The 5,747-nt window shown below is 40.6% G+C and overlaps 1 pseudogene; it reads left to right on the top strand.

Annotated features, from left to right (window-relative positions):
• Positions 1-4,383: 4,383 nt before the first annotated feature.
• LOC149998670 (protein maestro pseudogene) lies at positions 4,384-5,240 on the top strand (annotated as a pseudogene).
• Positions 5,241-5,747: the final 507 nt, after the last annotated feature.

Here is a 5,747-nt window from a genome sequence, read left to right on the forward strand (position 1 = left end):
GACAGGTGTCTAAACTGATCTGGGAGCTTTGGTTTTATTTTTGTCAGTTTTTAATTTCCTGCCATGCAGATGAACTTCTGGTTAAGGGATTAATGTGATTAAGTGGCAAAATGACAAACCAGGTTGTCTGGTGCTCATCTTCCCTGTTTCGTCAGCTAATCCCCATTTGGACTCTGGGCTCTGTCATGAGTGAGTCCCTTCCACGACTAAGTCGCATTTATCAATCTAAGCGTTTGATCTGCATGCGACCACATTAATTAGAGGTGAAATCTAAGTTAAAAGTCACCATTTGGATTTAGAAAGACATTTTCTAATCCTAAATTGGACATGGCTCTCTTAGTTGATGTCAGCATCTCTCCCCCTGGTTGTGTTGACAGCTCAATCCTACACACGGACTCCAGCTTAAGTGGGAAGCCCAGCACGGCTGCCAAGGTTTAAAGCCTCAAGAGAGGTAAACCAGTCAAGATTATATCTTCTTACAGCAATGAGGTTACTTTGAATTCAGAATCATTTTCTCAGAAGCAACATGTCCACAGTGAAGGCTTGAGGCTTACAGAAAATCATTCTGACACTAGTGCTCTAGTTAGCGTATCTCCCACTTGTCCTTGACTTGACACAGAACTTGAGGGATTTGAGGTGATTAATAGCTTACTCTCTCCCTCCAGGGTGATGATTACCTCCCTGCAGGTACTATCATCCTAGTGTATTAGCGGTGGTAATGACGGGGATTTAGGTAACACTGTCTTAAGGAAGATTGCAAAGTATTCTATGCTTATTATCTTTTCCCTTTGAGGTGCGTGCCAGAATTGTCACAGAGAGCATTCTGGGGGGAAAACTGAAGCACTGTGTTTAGAGGATTGTCCTGGGTCTCACGGATAGGCAGTGACAGAAGCAAGGTTGGGACCCTTGATCTCTTGATTGCTGACCCACTATTCCTTCAACCCTATTGCTGCCCCCTCTTCATTTTCAAAATGAATAGGAGCCATTAGCTTTCACAGTTCACTCCTAGCATTGAAAACAACAAAATCTCCTGGCAGCATGAACATACATTCATGTACTAGCTTGAATTTGTACTATAGCCTGTGGTTCTCCGCATATGGTGGGAGATACCTTTTTAACAAGAAGAAATGTGTGACAGATGTCGTGGGCACTGTTGAACTCCCTTTGTATGGACTGCCTACGAGCCGTGCTGCGTGTGAACGTGGTTAAACGGTGCTCGTGACGGTGTGAGCCTCCTCCGCATTCGGGGCTTCAGCTTCACATTTCAACTTTCAGAGGGTTTTTTCCGTCAGTGATCCCTGTTCCAAATGACATGGGCACATGTGACAGCTGACTAAATTCTTTTGTCATCCTCTTGAATTCCTTATACAAAGTGGATTATGCCTTTGGTACTTTTTGTGTACAGCCAAACCCTCTAATTCCCAGTTTCTTCCGTCAGCATTAACCCTCACTTGACTGCCTTTCTTGTGCTAAAAACACAATCTGGTAAAGAGAAGAATTTGATTTGATTCATATTTGGCTTGAAAACATGGTGTTGATTGAGGACCCCACCTAGGCATGTTTTTGTAACAAAGATAACTCTCACTTTGGAGTGATTATTTATCGTGTTCTTTATAAAGGGAAAGAAAAGGAAGAGAAGGGAAACTTAGATACATTGAGCATTAGTTTTGTGCTAGTTTCTGTCATATATTTTTCATAAATGTGAAGTTATTCAAACCTCATAAAACCTGCAAGATAAATATTATTTTCCCCCATTTTAACACAGGAGAAAATTGAGAGAAAGGTTAAAGAATTCGAACAATAAATTAATAAATAGCAGAGCTCAAATTCAAACCCTAGCGTGTCTGATCCTTATTAGCCAAGCTATACCTGGGGAGGCCCTTGGGTCAGTTTAATTGCTATCAATGGCCATCATGTAAATAATGGAACTAAGGCTCCCTTAAAGGGAAAGCTCACCATGTACAGGGCCATACCCATGCATATATTACATATAATTACAACAGAAGGCTTTCCCAACCCTATAGCTTGTGGCATTTGAGAAGAGCTTCTCACCAAAAAGAAAAAACACTTTAGAAATAATCATCCAATTTAAAAATCTTTTGTGATAACTGTAAGGAAGTCTGAAGGAAAATGTGTGTCTGAGGCTCAATTGCTTGGCAGAATCAAACATCTTTCGGATTCAGACTTTGTGGGGGGAGTATAAGTTGTAGGAGAACCTGGTGCTTTTAGCCAACATATCAGCATCGGCATAGACTACATACAGGAAAAGTTAACTAGAAAAGAGAATATTTTTATTAACCGTTTTGCATTTCTAATCACTAACCATTTTAGATGGAGTTCTTGTTTCTAGAGGCAAGGGTTGGGCAGAAGAAACACTCTCTTCCCTTTCTAAAGGGATCTAAGCAGACTGGGAGAAACAAGATAATCGATACTTCCAACTCTTAGTATCAGTAGATTTAAACTGCATAAACATTAAATTTGCTTTGTAATTATTCCTCAGAAAAGCCTCAGAAAAACTTTAAGCCTCAAAAAACAAAAACAAAAAACAGTAGGAATCAGGCCCAATACAGATTGATAGGCCCGAAGACACCCTTAGAATGCTGGGTGTGTGGGGGTGAAGAAGTGTTGCGGAGCTGGGAGGAGACCCACCAACACTCTGCCCTGTTAGTCTTTCTGGACAGGTTCCAGTGCCATGACTCTCCGTGTGCCTTTGAAAATAATTTCTGAACCTTGGGCAGGCTGTCGATTGCCCGTACCTGTCTGATGTTTTACTGAACGTTTAATCCTAATGTTGAAGCTATTCATATTCTCAACAGTAGAGGTCCTCAGTACCATAGTTCTTCAACTAAGATGCTGAAAAAGTATCCCACCTTTGAATTATTTGGTATTCATGGTACTTGAAGAACTTCGTCATTTTATGGTTCCAATTATCTATTAATAAATCATTAATAAGTGAAAAAAATTAGTTCTTCTCCGATTGTGGCTTAAAATTTTACCATCTTGTGTAAAGCCAAAATAATGTGTCAAAAATTAGTTAAATCAACAGCGGGACATTGAAAAAATAAATAAATAAACCATCCTCTTGAAATTTTGGAATAAAAAGGCCATAGGGAAATGTTTTAAAATACTTTAAAGTTTTTCGAGATGAAGAAGAGCAAAGACTTTTGGGGAGTCTTGGAGGTCAGTTCTGGTTTTCTAATAACAGCCAATTTACTTGCTGTCTATTGTGTTTAGAACCAAGGATCTGCAAGGGACTTAAGATGGACTTTGTTGTTGTTTTTTTTTATTCTTCAAATTATCTGCCTGTGAACACAGTTCACTAAGAACATTCCCACTTACCATCTCTCTCCACCAGCATCTGACACTGTCCTTAACGCCTCTCCATTCCTTCCCCTCCACAGCTAAACTATCACTAACTCTTATCAGTTCTACCTCCTATGTATTGATTGTGCCATTTCCTGTCTCTTTAGGCCCCGCAGCACTAGTGCAGACCCTTAGCTATTGTAGCTGTTTTCTAACTAATCTCTCTATTTCCAATGATCTCCTTCTCTACAATTCCCAGCCTATTTTTTAAATTACCTTTCTAAGATGCCATTTCTCTGCTTAATATTTTCAGTGGTTTACCATCATGACTCAATAAAGCCCAAATTTTCCTAGCATGGCCTGCAAGTTCTTTTATAACCTTGTCTCTAACTACATCTTCATCTTTATTGCTTCCTTCTCCCTTCACCGCAGCTCTCAAATCTATATTCCAACTGATACTGAGCTAGAGTTCTCCAAACACATCAAACTATTTCAACCTTTCTGTTTTTCCATGCTGTGTTTCTCTCTAATATTGCCATTAAGTCTTCTGTCTCTCCTCGTCTGCCTGTCAAACACCTAACTTTTTCAGGCAGGGTTAGCTCTTAATCTCTTTGTGTGAATAGTATATGGTGTATATTTTTCCATTAACATACCCCCCCCATATTAGATTAGGCATTTCTCCTGCTAGACCAGTGCTTTGGGGAGAGAGGATGCAATTTTGCCCTTCAGGGGACATTTGACAATGTTTAGAGATTTTTTTTGATGGTCACACAGGGGAGTACTACTGGCATCTAGTGGGCAGAAGCGAGGACAGCCTCTCAACAAAGAATTATTCAATCAAAAATGTCAACAGTACCAAGGTTGAGGTTGATGGAGACTCAGATATGGCACCCATCTGCCAGCTCAGTGAAAAGGGTTCAGCAAAGGAACAACAGCTACTGCCAGCATTTCTGTCTGGGAGAAAGCTGCCCTTCCAGCTCTCACCCTGAAGCCAGACAACTCAGTTCCTCCCTGTCTGTCCCTGGTACCTTTCAAACTACTGCCTTAGCACTGGAGCTCAGAGTGAGTGAGTCTGATTTGATGGACCAAACACAGAGAAGAATCCTGAGCCAGCCCCTTCCCATCCCCACCTCCTGGCCCAAGGACTAAGGGACATCAATGATGTCTTTCTTTTCTAAGGTCTCTTAGAAACCGAGATTCTAGGACCAGGAGCCTCTGAAGAATGTGTTTTTCCATCTTGGCAGAAAGAGCCCGGGATCCCAGTGCTAAAAAGTGTCACATGGCCATGAGAGGCCTGGCAACCATGGCCTGTGAGAATCCCAATAGGATAGAAAGTATGAGAAAACTGTCCTAGACCTGCTGGTGCATGGCTTGTATGATCCCATGAGTTCTAAAGTCATTCACAAGAGTATGAAGACTCACCATCAGCATCAGCCTGCGAGCCAAGTGTCGCTGGTTCGATTCCCAGTCAGGGCACATGACTAGAGTGCACGTCAGGTCCCCAGTTGGGGGTGCGAGTGAGAGGCAGCCACACAGTGATGTTTCTCTCTCTCTCTTTCCCCTCTCTCTAAAAATAAAACAAACAAATAAATAAATAAATATTTTTTAAAAAGACTGACCATCATCCTGAACAAAATCCAAGGGACATCCCTTTTCAGCCAGGACTGTATTAGATTATGAGAATGATAGCCTGAGATACTCAGCCTTTGTCTTGTTTGAGCAATTGGCTGCCTTTGCTGGGTGGAAATGGAAGAAATTTTCACCAATCAAATTAAGCATATTCAAGATTCCCTCGTGATCCATATACAGGATAGAAACCCCAGGTTGCCAAGGCTTGCAAAACTACATTTCTAGCTTGTTCCCCATTTCTGAGACAAAGGAAGGAACACAGAGTCACGGGGAAATGCTTCCATGTGAGCACATTGCAGGAGGGTTGATATCTCCCCCTTCTCTAACTCTTCACATGCGTCTGCATGCCTCTTGTAATTGTAACAGAAAAGGGGGTATTGGGAGATCTGTTAACGGGAAAAACAATACTGTGAAGTGGTGTAATTATATCCAAAGTACATCTAAATTGCTTTCACATATGTCAGTTTCTCTCCCTACAAATTTGATGAAAAGGTACATACTTTCTTTAAAACAATTAAAGTGTATGTTGATTCAGTGCTTATTTCACAGCTTTTTCCTTAAGTTCAACACTGTCACTTATCTTCTATTTTTAATTTTTTTAATTTCTGGGGCTCAGATGAATAACAATTACCTTAAGTATTTTTATAATCTGCTATTGATAGTTTGCTATTTGCTACTGATACTTTTTCTTGGTGAGACCTATTTAAAGTTGGTCAAAATACCATGAAGGTGATTTGGGAAAGTATCTTCAGCTTCTCATAATCTTCAACAGTCATTGTCTCCAAGGTCATTCTGAACAAGATGAATAAATTTAA

Source organism: Furipterus horrens, unplaced genomic scaffold (genome assembly GCF_987537825.1).
Source record: "Furipterus horrens unplaced genomic scaffold, mFurHor1.1.pri manual_scaffold_11, whole genome shotgun sequence".
NCBI lineage: Eukaryota > Metazoa > Chordata > Mammalia > Chiroptera > Furipteridae > Furipterus > Furipterus horrens.